The following is a 15,221-nucleotide window of genomic DNA, read 5'->3' on the forward strand; positions in this document are numbered from 1 at the left end:
TCTTGATACTGTATGTTGTTTTAATGCTTCAATTAGTTTCTTTTTCAGATTTTAGTATGAATAATTCATGAAAAAGTGGTAAAAAGTGGTGTCAAATTAGACTTTTTCTTTAAAAAAGAAGTAAAAAGTGGCGTAATTGTTGTCGTGGAATGCGGTTTCAATTCTAACCAATTGTTCAACCTAAAATAAGATAAATTCTTCATTTCTGCCACCGCTTTTGGTATAATTAAATACAGTATTGTTGAAGTAGCTAGCAACAATGCAATATAAAGGTCAATTTCGTTAGGAAGTCATTGTTAATGAGTGCAACAGTTTAAAAAGAAAATACTTCATTGTTTAGATAACTTTTCAAAGGTATTGTTGCATTTTATAAGGTATAAAATTGATTTTTAAAGAAATAAGTGTTTTCCAATGAATTTTATGCTTTCTTTTCGGTCTTCTTGGGGGGGGGGGGGATTAGGAGGACGGCTTTTGATGTGTGGCAACCCCCCTCCCCCTTTCCAGGGCGATGTATAACAGGTGAGTACTTCTAATTTAAGATAATAAAAAAAGGGAGGCGCTATAAAATTGGGCAGCGGACTGTGTCCAGTTGGCCGAATTGTCATTTAAAAGTAGGGGGGATATGTAGCATTCGCAAACGCGCTCTCTTAACGGTCGCTGGGGTGGGGGGGACGCTTCGATCCGGCCCGTCGGGCCGGATCGAGGGCAAGCAAGAGGTGAGCTCCCTGTCTCGCGCGTTGGCGATTCCTAATTATGCTTAATTGCAAGAGAAAACGGAAGGTGAGTGGTCAACGGCCATACCATGATGAAAATACCGGTTCTCGTCCGATCCCCGAAGTCAAGCATCATCGGGCGCGGTCAGTACTTGGGAGGGTGACCACCCGGGAACACCACGTGTCGTTGGCTTATTTTTCCACGTGTCATCAATGAAAATCCGCCTTTTACTGTAGATTTAGTTTTATTTTCAATTTAGAGTGTTTCTTTTCACTATTTAAGTGTAATTATCTAGTTCTTGATACTGTATGTTGTTTTAATGCTTCAATTAGTTTCTTTTTCAGATTTTAGTATGAATAATTCATGAAAAAGTGGTAAAAAGTGGTGTCAAATTAGACTTTTTCTTTAAAAAAGAAGTAAAAAGTGGCGTAATTGTTGTCGTGGAATGCGGTTTCAATTCTAACCAATTGTTCAACCTAAAATAAGATAAATTCTTCATTTCTGCCACCGCTTTTGGTATAATTAAATACAGTATTGTTGAAGTAGCTAGCAACAATGCAATATAAAGGTCAATTTCGTTAGGAAGTCATTGTTAATGAGTGCAACAGTTTAAAAAGAAAATACTTCATTGTTTAGATAACTTTTCAAAGGTATTGTTGCATTTTATAAGGTATAAAATTGATTTTTAAAGAAATAAGTGTTTTCCAATGAATTTTATGCTTTCTTTTCGGTCTTCTTGGGGGGGGGGGGGATTAGGAGGACGGCTTTTGATGTGTGGCAACCCCCCTCCCCCTTTCCAGGGCGATGTATAACAGGTGAGTACTTCTAATTTAAGATAATAAAAAAAGGGAGGCGCTATAAAATTGGGCAGCGGACTGTGTCCAGTTGGCCGAATTGTCATTTAAAAGTAGGGGGGATATGTAGCATTCGCAAACGCGCTCTCTTAACGGTCGCTGGGGTGGGGGGGACGCTTCGATCCGGCCCGTCGGGCCGGATCGAGGGCAAGCAAGAGGTGAGCTCCCTGTCTCGCGCGTTGGCGATTCCTAATTATGCTTAATTGCAAGAGAAAACGGAAGGTGAGTGGTCAACGGCCATACCATGATGAAAATACCGGTTCTCGTCCGATCCCCGAAGTCAAGCATCATCGGGCGCGGTCAGTACTTGGGAGGGTGACCACCCGGGAACACCACGTGTCGTTGGCTTATTTTTCCACGTGTCATCAATGAAAATCCGCCTTTTACTGTAGATTTAGTTTTATTTTCAATTTAGAGTGTTTCTTTTCACTATTTAAGTGTAATTATCTAGTTCTTGATACTGTATGTTGTTTTAATGCTTCAATTAGTTTCTTTTTCAGATTTTAGTATGAATAATTCATGAAAAAGTGGTAAAAAGTGGTGTCAAATTAGACTTTTTCTTTAAAAAAGAAGTAAAAAGTGGCGTAATTGTTGTCGTGGAATGCGGTTTCAATTCTAACCAATTGTTCAACCTAAAATAAGATAAATTCTTCATTTCTGCCACCGCTTTTGGTATAATTAAATACAGTATTGTTGAAGTAGCTAGCAACAATGCAATATAAAGGTCAATTTCGTTAGGAAGTCATTGTTAATGAGTGCAACAGTTTAAAAAGAAAATACTTCATTGTTTAGATAACTTTTCAAAGGTATTGTTGCATTTTATAAGGTATAAAATTGATTTTTAAAGAAATAAGTGTTTTCCAATGAATTTTATGCTTTCTTTTCGGTCTTCTTGGGGGGGGGGGGGATTAGGAGGACGGCTTTTGATGTGTGGCAACCCCCCTCCCCCTTTCCAGGGCGATGTATAACAGGTGAGTACTTCTAATTTAAGATAATAAAAAAAGGGAGGCGCTATAAAATTGGGCAGCGGACTGTGTCCAGTTGGCCGAATTGTCATTTAAAAGTAGGGGGGATATGTAGCATTCGCAAACGCGCTCTCTTAACGGTCGCTGGGGTGGGGGGGACGCTTCGATCCGGCCCGTCGGGCCGGATCGAGGGCAAGCAAGAGGTGAGCTCCCTGTCTCGCGCGTTGGCGATTCCTAATTATGCTTAATTGCAAGAGAAAACGGAAGGTGAGTGGTCAACGGCCATACCATGATGAAAATACCGGTTCTCGTCCGATCCCCGAAGTCAAGCATCATCGGGCGCGGTCAGTACTTGGGAGGGTGACCACCCGGGAACACCACGTGTCGTTGGCTTATTTTTCCACGTGTCATCAATGAAAATCCGCCTTTTACTGTAGATTTAGTTTTATTTTCAATTTAGAGTGTTTCTTTTCACTATTTAAGTGTAATTATCTAGTTCTTGATACTGTATGTTGTTTTAATGCTTCAATTAGTTTCTTTTTCAGATTTTAGTATGAATAATTCATGAAAAAGTGGTAAAAAGTGGTGTCAAATTAGACTTTTTCTTTAAAAAAGAAGTAAAAAGTGGCGTAATTGTTGTCGTGGAATGCGGTTTCAATTCTAACCAATTGTTCAACCTAAAATAAGATAAATTCTTCATTTCTGCCACCGCTTTTGGTATAATTAAATACAGTATTGTTGAAGTAGCTAGCAACAATGCAATATAAAGGTCAATTTCGTTAGGAAGTCATTGTTAATGAGTGCAACAGTTTAAAAAGAAAATACTTCATTGTTTAGATAACTTTTCAAAGGTATTGTTGCATTTTATAAGGTATAAAATTGATTTTTAAAGAAATAAGTGTTTTCCAATGAATTTTATGCTTTCTTTTCGGTCTTCTTGGGGGGGGGGGGGATTAGGAGGACGGCTTTTGATGTGTGGCAACCCCCCTCCCCCTTTCCAGGGCGATGTATAACAGGTGAGTACTTCTAATTTAAGATAATAAAAAAAGGGAGGCGCTATAAAATTGGGCAGCGGACTGTGTCCAGTTGGCCGAATTGTCATTTAAAAGTAGGGGGGATATGTAGCATTCGCAAACGCGCTCTCTTAACGGTCGCTGGGGTGGGGGGGACGCTTCGATCCGGCCCGTCGGGCCGGATCGAGGGCAAGCAAGAGGTGAGCTCCCTGTCTCGCGCGTTGGCGATTCCTAATTATGCTTAATTGCAAGAGAAAACGGAAGGTGAGTGGTCAACGGCCATACCATGATGAAAATACCGGTTCTCGTCCGATCCCCGAAGTCAAGCATCATCGGGCGCGGTCAGTACTTGGGAGGGTGACCACCCGGGAACACCACGTGTCGTTGGCTTATTTTTCCACGTGTCATCAATGAAAATCCGCCTTTTACTGTAGATTTAGTTTTATTTTCAATTTAGAGTGTTTCTTTTCACTATTTAAGTGTAATTATCTAGTTCTTGATACTGTATGTTGTTTTAATGCTTCAATTAGTTTCTTTTTCAGATTTTAGTATGAATAATTCATGAAAAAGTGGTAAAAAGTGGTGTCAAATTAGACTTTTTCTTTAAAAAAGAAGTAAAAAGTGGCGTAATTGTTGTCGTGGAATGCGGTTTCAATTCTAACCAATTGTTCAACCTAAAATAAGATAAATTCTTCATTTCTGCCACCGCTTTTGGTATAATTAAATACAGTATTGTTGAAGTAGCTAGCAACAATGCAATATAAAGGTCAATTTCGTTAGGAAGTCATTGTTAATGAGTGCAACAGTTTAAAAAGAAAATACTTCATTGTTTAGATAACTTTTCAAAGGTATTGTTGCATTTTATAAGGTATAAAATTGATTTTTAAAGAAATAAGTGTTTTCCAATGAATTTTATGCTTTCTTTTCGGTCTTCTTGGGGGGGGGGGGGATTAGGAGGACGGCTTTTGATGTGTGGCAACCCCCCTCCCCCTTTCCAGGGCGATGTATAACAGGTGAGTACTTCTAATTTAAGATAATAAAAAAAGGGAGGCGCTATAAAATTGGGCAGCGGACTGTGTCCAGTTGGCCGAATTGTCATTTAAAAGTAGGGGGGATATGTAGCATTCGCAAACGCGCTCTCTTAACGGTCGCTGGGGTGGGGGGGACGCTTCGATCCGGCCCGTCGGGCCGGATCGAGGGCAAGCAAGAGGTGAGCTCCCTGTCTCGCGCGTTGGCGATTCCTAATTATGCTTAATTGCAAGAGAAAACGGAAGGTGAGTGGTCAACGGCCATACCATGATGAAAATACCGGTTCTCGTCCGATCCCCGAAGTCAAGCATCATCGGGCGCGGTCAGTACTTGGGAGGGTGACCACCCGGGAACACCACGTGTCGTTGGCTTATTTTTCCACGTGTCATCAATGAAAATCCGCCTTTTACTGTAGATTTAGTTTTATTTTCAATTTAGAGTGTTTCTTTTCACTATTTAAGTGTAATTATCTAGTTCTTGATACTGTATGTTGTTTTAATGCTTCAATTAGTTTCTTTTTCAGATTTTAGTATGAATAATTCATGAAAAAGTGGTAAAAAGTGGTGTCAAATTAGACTTTTTCTTTAAAAAAGAAGTAAAAAGTGGCGTAATTGTTGTCGTGGAATGCGGTTTCAATTCTAACCAATTGTTCAACCTAAAATAAGATAAATTCTTCATTTCTGCCACCGCTTTTGGTATAATTAAATACAGTATTGTTGAAGTAGCTAGCAACAATGCAATATAAAGGTCAATTTCGTTAGGAAGTCATTGTTAATGAGTGCAACAGTTTAAAAAGAAAATACTTCATTGTTTAGATAACTTTTCAAAGGTATTGTTGCATTTTATAAGGTATAAAATTGATTTTTAAAGAAATAAGTGTTTTCCAATGAATTTTATGCTTTCTTTTCGGTCTTCTTGGGGGGGGGGGGGATTAGGAGGACGGCTTTTGATGTGTGGCAACCCCCCTCCCCCTTTCCAGGGCGATGTATAACAGGTGAGTACTTCTAATTTAAGATAATAAAAAAAGGGAGGCGCTATAAAATTGGGCAGCGGACTGTGTCCAGTTGGCCGAATTGTCATTTAAAAGTAGGGGGGATATGTAGCATTCGCAAACGCGCTCTCTTAACGGTCGCTGGGGTGGGGGGGACGCTTCGATCCGGCCCGTCGGGCCGGATCGAGGGCAAGCAAGAGGTGAGCTCCCTGTCTCGCGCGTTGGCGATTCCTAATTATGCTTAATTGCAAGAGAAAACGGAAGGTGAGTGGTCAACGGCCATACCATGATGAAAATACCGGTTCTCGTCCGATCCCCGAAGTCAAGCATCATCGGGCGCGGTCAGTACTTGGGAGGGTGACCACCCGGGAACACCACGTGTCGTTGGCTTATTTTTCCACGTGTCATCAATGAAAATCCGCCTTTTACTGTAGATTTAGTTTTATTTTCAATTTAGAGTGTTTCTTTTCACTATTTAAGTGTAATTATCTAGTTCTTGATACTGTATGTTGTTTTAATGCTTCAATTAGTTTCTTTTTCAGATTTTAGTATGAATAATTCATGAAAAAGTGGTAAAAAGTGGTGTCAAATTAGACTTTTTCTTTAAAAAAGAAGTAAAAAGTGGCGTAATTGTTGTCGTGGAATGCGGTTTCAATTCTAACCAATTGTTCAACCTAAAATAAGATAAATTCTTCATTTCTGCCACCGCTTTTGGTATAATTAAATACAGTATTGTTGAAGTAGCTAGCAACAATGCAATATAAAGGTCAATTTCGTTAGGAAGTCATTGTTAATGAGTGCAACAGTTTAAAAAGAAAATACTTCATTGTTTAGATAACTTTTCAAAGGTATTGTTGCATTTTATAAGGTATAAAATTGATTTTTAAAGAAATAAGTGTTTTCCAATGAATTTTATGCTTTCTTTTCGGTCTTCTTGGGGGGGGGGGGGATTAGGAGGACGGCTTTTGATGTGTGGCAACCCCCCTCCCCCTTTCCAGGGCGATGTATAACAGGTGAGTACTTCTAATTTAAGATAATAAAAAAAGGGAGGCGCTATAAAATTGGGCAGCGGACTGTGTCCAGTTGGCCGAATTGTCATTTAAAAGTAGGGGGGATATGTAGCATTCGCAAACGCGCTCTCTTAACGGTCGCTGGGGTGGGGGGGACGCTTCGATCCGGCCCGTCGGGCCGGATCGAGGGCAAGCAAGAGGTGAGCTCCCTGTCTCGCGCGTTGGCGATTCCTAATTATGCTTAATTGCAAGAGAAAACGGAAGGTGAGTGGTCAACGGCCATACCATGATGAAAATACCGGTTCTCGTCCGATCCCCGAAGTCAAGCATCATCGGGCGCGGTCAGTACTTGGGAGGGTGACCACCCGGGAACACCACGTGTCGTTGGCTTATTTTTCCACGTGTCATCAATGAAAATCCGCCTTTTACTGTAGATTTAGTTTTATTTTCAATTTAGAGTGTTTCTTTTCACTATTTAAGTGTAATTATCTAGTTCTTGATACTGTATGTTGTTTTAATGCTTCAATTAGTTTCTTTTTCAGATTTTAGTATGAATAATTCATGAAAAAGTGGTAAAAAGTGGTGTCAAATTAGACTTTTTCTTTAAAAAAGAAGTAAAAAGTGGCGTAATTGTTGTCGTGGAATGCGGTTTCAATTCTAACCAATTGTTCAACCTAAAATAAGATAAATTCTTCATTTCTGCCACCGCTTTTGGTATAATTAAATACAGTATTGTTGAAGTAGCTAGCAACAATGCAATATAAAGGTCAATTTCGTTAGGAAGTCATTGTTAATGAGTGCAACAGTTTAAAAAGAAAATACTTCATTGTTTAGATAACTTTTCAAAGGTATTGTTGCATTTTATAAGGTATAAAATTGATTTTTAAAGAAATAAGTGTTTTCCAATGAATTTTATGCTTTCTTTTCGGTCTTCTTGGGGGGGGGGGGGATTAGGAGGACGGCTTTTGATGTGTGGCAACCCCCCTCCCCCTTTCCAGGGCGATGTATAACAGGTGAGTACTTCTAATTTAAGATAATAAAAAAAGGGAGGCGCTATAAAATTGGGCAGCGGACTGTGTCCAGTTGGCCGAATTGTCATTTAAAAGTAGGGGGGATATGTAGCATTCGCAAACGCGCTCTCTTAACGGTCGCTGGGGTGGGGGGGACGCTTCGATCCGGCCCGTCGGGCCGGATCGAGGGCAAGCAAGAGGTGAGCTCCCTGTCTCGCGCGTTGGCGATTCCTAATTATGCTTAATTGCAAGAGAAAACGGAAGGTGAGTGGTCAACGGCCATACCATGATGAAAATACCGGTTCTCGTCCGATCCCCGAAGTCAAGCATCATCGGGCGCGGTCAGTACTTGGGAGGGTGACCACCCGGGAACACCACGTGTCGTTGGCTTATTTTTCCACGTGTCATCAATGAAAATCCGCCTTTTACTGTAGATTTAGTTTTATTTTCAATTTAGAGTGTTTCTTTTCACTATTTAAGTGTAATTATCTAGTTCTTGATACTGTATGTTGTTTTAATGCTTCAATTAGTTTCTTTTTCAGATTTTAGTATGAATAATTCATGAAAAAGTGGTAAAAAGTGGTGTCAAATTAGACTTTTTCTTTAAAAAAGAAGTAAAAAGTGGCGTAATTGTTGTCGTGGAATGCGGTTTCAATTCTAACCAATTGTTCAACCTAAAATAAGATAAATTCTTCATTTCTGCCACCGCTTTTGGTATAATTAAATACAGTATTGTTGAAGTAGCTAGCAACAATGCAATATAAAGGTCAATTTCGTTAGGAAGTCATTGTTAATGAGTGCAACAGTTTAAAAAGAAAATACTTCATTGTTTAGATAACTTTTCAAAGGTATTGTTGCATTTTATAAGGTATAAAATTGATTTTTAAAGAAATAAGTGTTTTCCAATGAATTTTATGCTTTCTTTTCGGTCTTCTTGGGGGGGGGGGGGGATTAGGAGGACGGCTTTTGATGTGTGGCAACCCCCCTCCCCCTTTCCAGGGCGATGTATAACAGGTGAGTACTTCTAATTTAAGATAATAAAAAAAGGGAGGCGCTATAAAATTGGGCAGCGGACTGTGTCCAGTTGGCCGAATTGTCATTTAAAAGTAGGGGGGATATGTAGCATTCGCAAACGCGCTCTCTTAACGGTCGCTGGGGTGGGGGGGACGCTTCGATCCGGCCCGTCGGGCCGGATCGAGGGCAAGCAAGAGGTGAGCTCCCTGTCTCGCGCGTTGGCGATTCCTAATTATGCTTAATTGCAAGAGAAAACGGAAGGTGAGTGGTCAACGGCCATACCATGATGAAAATACCGGTTCTCGTCCGATCCCCGAAGTCAAGCATCATCGGGCGCGGTCAGTACTTGGGAGGGTGACCACCCGGGAACACCACGTGTCGTTGGCTTATTTTTCCACGTGTCATCAATGAAAATCCGCCTTTTACTGTAGATTTAGTTTTATTTTCAATTTAGAGTGTTTCTTTTCACTATTTAAGTGTAATTATCTAGTTCTTGATACTGTATGTTGTTTTAATGCTTCAATTAGTTTCTTTTTCAGATTTTAGTATGAATAATTCATGAAAAAGTGGTAAAAAGTGGTGTCAAATTAGACTTTTTCTTTAAAAAAGAAGTAAAAAGTGGCGTAATTGTTGTCGTGGAATGCGGTTTCAATTCTAACCAATTGTTCAACCTAAAATAAGATAAATTCTTCATTTCTGCCACCGCTTTTGGTATAATTAAATACAGTATTGTTGAAGTAGCTAGCAACAATGCAATATAAAGGTCAATTTCGTTAGGAAGTCATTGTTAATGAGTGCAACAGTTTAAAAAGAAAATACTTCATTGTTTAGATAACTTTTCAAAGGTATTGTTGCATTTTATAAGGTATAAAATTGATTTTTAAAGAAATAAGTGTTTTCCAATGAATTTTATGCTTTCTTTTCGGTCTTCTTGGGGGGGGGGGGGATTAGGAGGACGGCTTTTGATGTGTGGCAACCCCCCTCCCCCTTTCCAGGGCGATGTATAACAGGTGAGTACTTCTAATTTAAGATAATAAAAAAAGGGAGGCGCTATAAAATTGGGCAGCGGACTGTGTCCAGTTGGCCGAATTGTCATTTAAAAGTAGGGGGGATATGTAGCATTCGCAAACGCGCTCTCTTAACGGTCGCTGGGGTGGGGGGGACGCTTCGATCCGGCCCGTCGGGCCGGATCGAGGGCAAGCAAGAGGTGAGCTCCCTGTCTCGCGCGTTGGCGATTCCTAATTATGCTTAATTGCAAGAGAAAACGGAAGGTGAGTGGTCAACGGCCATACCATGATGAAAATACCGGTTCTCGTCCGATCCCCGAAGTCAAGCATCATCGGGCGCGGTCAGTACTTGGGAGGGTGACCACCCGGGAACACCACGTGTCGTTGGCTTATTTTTCCACGTGTCATCAATGAAAATCCGCCTTTTACTGTAGATTTAGTTTTATTTTCAATTTAGAGTGTTTCTTTTCACTATTTAAGTGTAATTATCTAGTTCTTGATACTGTATGTTGTTTTAATGCTTCAATTAGTTTCTTTTTCAGATTTTAGTATGAATAATTCATGAAAAAGTGGTAAAAAGTGGTGTCAAATTAGACTTTTTCTTTAAAAAAGAAGTAAAAAGTGGCGTAATTGTTGTCGTGGAATGCGGTTTCAATTCTAACCAATTGTTCAACCTAAAATAAGATAAATTCTTCATTTCTGCCACCGCTTTTGGTATAATTAAATACAGTATTGTTGAAGTAGCTAGCAACAATGCAATATAAAGGTCAATTTCGTTAGGAAGTCATTGTTAATGAGTGCAACAGTTTAAAAAGAAAATACTTCATTGTTTAGATAACTTTTCAAAGGTATTGTTGCATTTTATAAGGTATAAAATTGATTTTTAAAGAAATAAGTGTTTTCCAATGAATTTTATGCTTTCTTTTCGGTCTTCTTGGGGGGGGGGGGGGATTAGGAGGACGGCTTTTGATGTGTGGCAACCCCCCTCCCCCTTTCCAGGGCGATGTATAACAGGTGAGTACTTCTAATTTAAGATAATAAAAAAAGGGAGGCGCTATAAAATTGGGCAGCGGACTGTGTCCAGTTGGCCGAATTGTCATTTAAAAGTAGGGGGGATATGTAGCATTCGCAAACGCGCTCTCTTGACGGTCGCTGGGGTGGGGGGGACGCTTCGATCCGGCCCGTCGGGCCGGATCGAGGGCAAGCAAGAGGTGAGCTCCCTGTCTCGCGCGTTGGCGATTCCTAATTATGCTTAATTGCAAGAGAAAACGGAAGGTGAGTGGTCAAGGGCCATACCATGATGAAAATACCGGTTCTCGTCCGATCCCCGAAGTGAAGCATCATCGGGCGTGGTCAGTACTTGGGAGGGTGACCACCCGGGAACACCACGTGTCGTTGGCTTATTTTTGCACGTGTCATCAATGAAAATTCGCCTTTTACTGTAGATTTAGTTTTTATTTTCAATTTAGAGTGTTTCTTTTCACTATTTAAGTGTAATTATCTAGTTCTTGATACTGTATGTTGTTTTAATGCTTCAATTAGTTTCTTTTTCAGATTTTAGTATGAATAAATTCATGAAAAAAAGGCAAAAAGTGGTGTCAAATTAGACTTTTTCTTTAAAAAAGGAAGTAAAAAGTGGTGTCATTGTTCTAACGAATTGTTTAACCTAAAATAAGTTAAATTCTTCAATTCTGCCACCACTTTTGGTATAATTAAATACAGTATTGTTGAAGTAGCTAGCAACAATGCAATATAAAGGTCAATTTCGTTAGGAAGTCATTGTTAATGAGTGCAACAATTTAAAAAGAAAAATACTTCATTGTTTAGATAACTTTTCAAAGGTATTGTTGCATTTTATAACGTATAAGAGTGATTTATAATGAAATAAGTGTATTCCAATGAATTTTATGCTTTCTTTTCGGTCTTGTTGGGGGGGGGGGGTGATTAGGAGGACGGCTTTTGATGTTTAGCACCCCTCCCCCCCTTTCCAGGGCGATGTATAACAGGTGAGTACTTCTGATTTTAATGTAAAAAAGAAGGGAGGCGCTATAAAATTGGGCAGCGGACGGTGTCCAGTTGGCCGAATTGTTATTTAAAAGAAAGGGGGATATCTAGCATTCGCAAACGCGCTCTCTTGACGGTCGCTGGGGTGGGGGGGACGCTTCGATCCGGCCCGTCGGGCCGGATCGAGGGCAAGCAAGAGGTGAGCTCCCTGTCTCGCGCGTTGGCGATTCCTAATTATGCTTAATTGCAAGAGAAAACGGAAGGTGAGTGGTCAAGGGCCATACCATGATGAAAATACCGGTTCTCGTCCGATCCCCGAAGTGAAGCATCATCGGGCGTGGTCAGTACTTGGGAGGGTGACCACCCGGGAACACCACGTGTCGTTGGCTTATTTTTGCACGTGTCATCAATGAAAATTCGCCTTTTACTGTAGATTTAGTTTTTATTTTCAATTTAGAGTGTTTCTTTTCACTATTTAAGTGTAATTATCTAGTTCTTGATACTGTATGTTGTTTTAATGCTTCAATTAGTTTCTTTTTCAGATTTTAGTATGAATAAATTCATGAAAAAAAGGCAAAAAGTGGTGTCAAATTAGACTTTTTCTTTAAAAAAGGAAGTAAAAAGTGGTGTCATTGTTCTAACGAATTGTTTAACCTAAAATAAGTTAAATTCTTCAATTCTGCCACCACTTTTGGTATAATTAAATACAGTATTGTTGAAGTAGCTAGCAACAATGCAATATAAAGGTCAATTTCGTTAGGAAGTCATTGTTAATGAGTGCAACAATTTAAAAAGAAAAATACTTCATTGTTTAGATAACTTTTCAAAGGTATTGTTGCATTTTATAACGTATAAGAGTGATTTATAATGAAATAAGTGTATTCCAATGAATTTTATGCTTTCTTTTCGGTCTTGTTGGGGGGGGGGGGTGATTAGGAGGACGGCTTTTGATGTTTAGCACCCCTCCCCCCCTTTCCAGGGCGATGTATAACAGGTGAGTACTTCTGATTTTAATGTAAAAAAGAAGGGAGGCGCTATAAAATTGGGCAGCGGACGGTGTCCAGTTGGCCGAATTGTTATTTAAAAGAAAGGGGGATATCTAGCATTCGCAAACGCGCTCTCTTGACGGTCGCTGGGGTGGGGGGGACGCTTCGATCCGGCCCGTCGGGCCGGATCGAGGGCAAGCAAGAGGTGAGCTCCCTGTCTCGCGCGTTGGCGATTCCTAATTATGCTTAATTGCAAGAGAAAACGGAAGGTGAGTGGTCAAGGGCCATACCATGATGAAAATACCGGTTCTCGTCCGATCCCCGAAGTGAAGCATCATCGGGCGTGGTCAGTACTTGGGAGGGTGACCACCCGGGAACACCACGTGTCGTTGGCTTATTTTTGCACGTGTCATCAATGAAAATTCGCCTTTTACTGTAGATTTAGTTTTTATTTTCAATTTAGAGTGTTTCTTTTCACTATTTAAGTGTAATTATCTAGTTCTTGATACTGTATGTTGTTTTAATGCTTCAATTAGTTTCTTTTTCAGATTTTAGTATGAATAAATTCATGAAAAAAAGGCAAAAAGTGGTGTCAAATTAGACTTTTTCTTTAAAAAAGGAAGTAAAAAGTGGTGTCATTGTTCTAACGAATTGTTTAACCTAAAATAAGTTAAATTCTTCAATTCTGCCACCACTTTTGGTATAATTAAATACAGTATTGTTGAAGTAGCTAGCAACAATGCAATATAAAGGTCAATTTCGTTAGGAAGTCATTGTTAATGAGTGCAACAATTTAAAAAGAAAAATACTTCATTGTTTAGATAACTTTTCAAAGGTATTGTTGCATTTTATAACGTATAAGAGTGATTTATAATGAAATAAGTGTATTCCAATGAATTTTATGCTTTCTTTTCGGTCTTGTTGGGGGGGGGGGGTGATTAGGAGGACGGCTTTTGATGTTTAGCACCCCTCCCCCCCTTTCCAGGGCGATGTATAACAGGTGAGTACTTCTGATTTTAATGTAAAAAAGAAGGGAGGCGCTATAAAATTGGGCAGCGGACGGTGTCCAGTTGGCCGAATTGTTATTTAAAAGAAAGGGGGATATCTAGCATTCGCAAACGCGCTCTCTTGACGGTCGCTGGGGTGGGGGGGACGCTTCGATCCGGCCCGTCGGGCCGGATCGAGGGCAAGCAAGAGGTGAGCTCCCTGTCTCGCGCGTTGGCGATTCCTAATTATGCTTAATTGCAAGAGAAAACGGAAGGTGAGTGGTCAAGGGCCATACCATGATGAAAATACCGGTTCTCGTCCGATCCCCGAAGTGAAGCATCATCGGGCGTGGTCAGTACTTGGGAGGGTGACCACCCGGGAACACCACGTGTCGTTGGCTTATTTTTGCACGTGTCATCAATGAAAATTCGCCTTTTACTGTAGATTTAGTTTTTATTTTCAATTTAGAGTGTTTCTTTTCACTATTTAAGTGTAATTATCTAGTTCTTGATACTGTATGTTGTTTTAATGCTTCAATTAGTTTCTTTTTCAGATTTTAGTATGAATAAATTCATGAAAAAAAGGCAAAAAGTGGTGTCAAATTAGACTTTTTCTTTAAAAAAGGAAGTAAAAAGTGGTGTCATTGTTCTAACGAATTGTTTAACCTAAAATAAGTTAAATTCTTCAATTCTGCCACCACTTTTGGTATAATTAAATACAGTATTGTTGAAGTAGCTAGCAACAATGCAATATAAAGGTCAATTTCGTTAGGAAGTCATTGTTAATGAGTGCAACAATTTAAAAAGAAAAATACTTCATTGTTTAGATAACTTTTCAAAGGTATTGTTGCATTTTATAACGTATAAGAGTGATTTATAATGAAATAAGTGTATTCCAATGAATTTTATGCTTTCTTTTCGGTCTTGTTGGGGGGGGGGGGTGATTAGGAGGACGGCTTTTGATGTTTAGCACCCCTCCCCCCCTTTCCAGGGCGATGTATAACAGGTGAGTACTTCTGATTTTAATGTAAAAAAGAAGGGAGGCGCTATAAAATTGGGCAGCGGACGGTGTCCAGTTGGCCGAATTGTTATTTAAAAGAAAGGGGGATATCTAGCATTCGCAAACGCGCTCTCTTGACGGTCGCTGGGGTGGGGGGGACGCTTCGATCCGGCCCGTCGGGCCGGATCGAGGGCAAGCAAGAGGTGAGCTCCCTGTCTCGCGCGTTGGCGATTCCTAATTATGCTTAATTGCAAGAGAAAACGGAAGGTGAGTGGTCAAGGGCCATACCATGATGAAAATACCGGTTCTCGTCCGATCCCCGAAGTGAAGCATCATCGGGCGTGGTCAGTACTTGGGAGGGTGACCACCCGGGAACACCACGTGTCGTTGGCTTATTTTTGCACGTGTCATCAATGAAAATTCGCCTTTTACTGTAGATTTAGTTTTTATTTTCAATTTAGAGTGTTTCTTTTCACTATTTAAGTGTAATTATCTAGTTCTTGATACTGTATGTTGTTTTAATGCTTCAATTAGTTTCTTTTTCAGATTTTAGTATGAATAAATTCATGAAAAAAAGGCAAAAAGTGGTGTCAAATTAGACTTTTTCTTTAAAAAAGGAAGTAAAAAGTGGTGTCATT

The 15,221-nt window shown here is 39.9% G+C and overlaps 10 non-coding genes and 5 pseudogenes across 10 annotated transcripts; all 15 read left to right on the forward strand.

Moving 5' to 3' along the window:
- The first annotated feature begins 787 nt into the window (after nucleotides 1-787).
- On the forward strand, nucleotides 788-906 carry LOC147814337 (5S ribosomal RNA). The gene has a single exon (XR_015432833.1). It is a non-coding gene; the product is annotated as a 5S ribosomal RNA (ribosomal RNA).
- Nucleotides 907-1,797: 891 nt separating this feature from the next.
- LOC147814338 (5S ribosomal RNA) lies at nucleotides 1,798-1,916 on the forward strand. Its single transcript, XR_015432834.1, has one exon. It is a non-coding gene; the product is annotated as a 5S ribosomal RNA (ribosomal RNA).
- An 891-nt stretch (nucleotides 1,917-2,807) lies between these two features.
- Nucleotides 2,808-2,926, forward strand: LOC147814339 (5S ribosomal RNA). Its single transcript, XR_015432835.1, has one exon. It is a non-coding gene; the product is annotated as a 5S ribosomal RNA (ribosomal RNA).
- An 891-nt stretch (nucleotides 2,927-3,817) lies between these two features.
- LOC147814340 (5S ribosomal RNA) lies at nucleotides 3,818-3,936 on the forward strand. The gene has a single exon (XR_015432836.1). It is a non-coding gene; the product is annotated as a 5S ribosomal RNA (ribosomal RNA).
- An 891-nt stretch (nucleotides 3,937-4,827) lies between these two features.
- On the forward strand, nucleotides 4,828-4,946 carry LOC147814341 (5S ribosomal RNA). The gene has a single exon (XR_015432837.1). It is a non-coding gene; the product is annotated as a 5S ribosomal RNA (ribosomal RNA).
- An 891-nt stretch (nucleotides 4,947-5,837) lies between these two features.
- Nucleotides 5,838-5,956, forward strand: LOC147814342 (5S ribosomal RNA). Its single transcript, XR_015432838.1, has one exon. It is a non-coding gene; the product is annotated as a 5S ribosomal RNA (ribosomal RNA).
- An 891-nt stretch (nucleotides 5,957-6,847) lies between these two features.
- Nucleotides 6,848-6,966, forward strand: LOC147814343 (5S ribosomal RNA). The gene has a single exon (XR_015432840.1). It is a non-coding gene; the product is annotated as a 5S ribosomal RNA (ribosomal RNA).
- Nucleotides 6,967-7,857: 891 nt separating this feature from the next.
- Nucleotides 7,858-7,976, forward strand: LOC147814344 (5S ribosomal RNA). The gene has a single exon (XR_015432841.1). It is a non-coding gene; the product is annotated as a 5S ribosomal RNA (ribosomal RNA).
- An 892-nt stretch (nucleotides 7,977-8,868) lies between these two features.
- LOC147814345 (5S ribosomal RNA) lies at nucleotides 8,869-8,987 on the forward strand. Its single transcript, XR_015432842.1, has one exon. It is a non-coding gene; the product is annotated as a 5S ribosomal RNA (ribosomal RNA).
- Nucleotides 8,988-9,878: 891 nt separating this feature from the next.
- LOC147814346 (5S ribosomal RNA) lies at nucleotides 9,879-9,997 on the forward strand. The gene has a single exon (XR_015432843.1). It is a non-coding gene; the product is annotated as a 5S ribosomal RNA (ribosomal RNA).
- Nucleotides 9,998-10,889: 892 nt separating this feature from the next.
- Nucleotides 10,890-11,008, forward strand: LOC147814347 (5S ribosomal RNA; annotated as a pseudogene).
- Nucleotides 11,009-11,881: 873 nt separating this feature from the next.
- LOC147814348 (5S ribosomal RNA) lies at nucleotides 11,882-12,000 on the forward strand (annotated as a pseudogene).
- An 873-nt stretch (nucleotides 12,001-12,873) lies between these two features.
- LOC147814349 (5S ribosomal RNA) lies at nucleotides 12,874-12,992 on the forward strand (annotated as a pseudogene).
- An 873-nt stretch (nucleotides 12,993-13,865) lies between these two features.
- On the forward strand, nucleotides 13,866-13,984 carry LOC147814350 (5S ribosomal RNA; annotated as a pseudogene).
- An 873-nt stretch (nucleotides 13,985-14,857) lies between these two features.
- On the forward strand, nucleotides 14,858-14,976 carry LOC147814351 (5S ribosomal RNA; annotated as a pseudogene).
- Nucleotides 14,977-15,221: the final 245 nt, after the last annotated feature.

Source organism: Parasteatoda tepidariorum, chromosome 3 (genome assembly GCF_982258835.1).
Source record: "Parasteatoda tepidariorum strain Cologne lab strain chromosome 3, Ptep-v5.0, whole genome shotgun sequence".
Classification (NCBI taxonomy): Eukaryota; Metazoa; Arthropoda; class Arachnida; order Araneae; family Theridiidae; genus Parasteatoda; species Parasteatoda tepidariorum.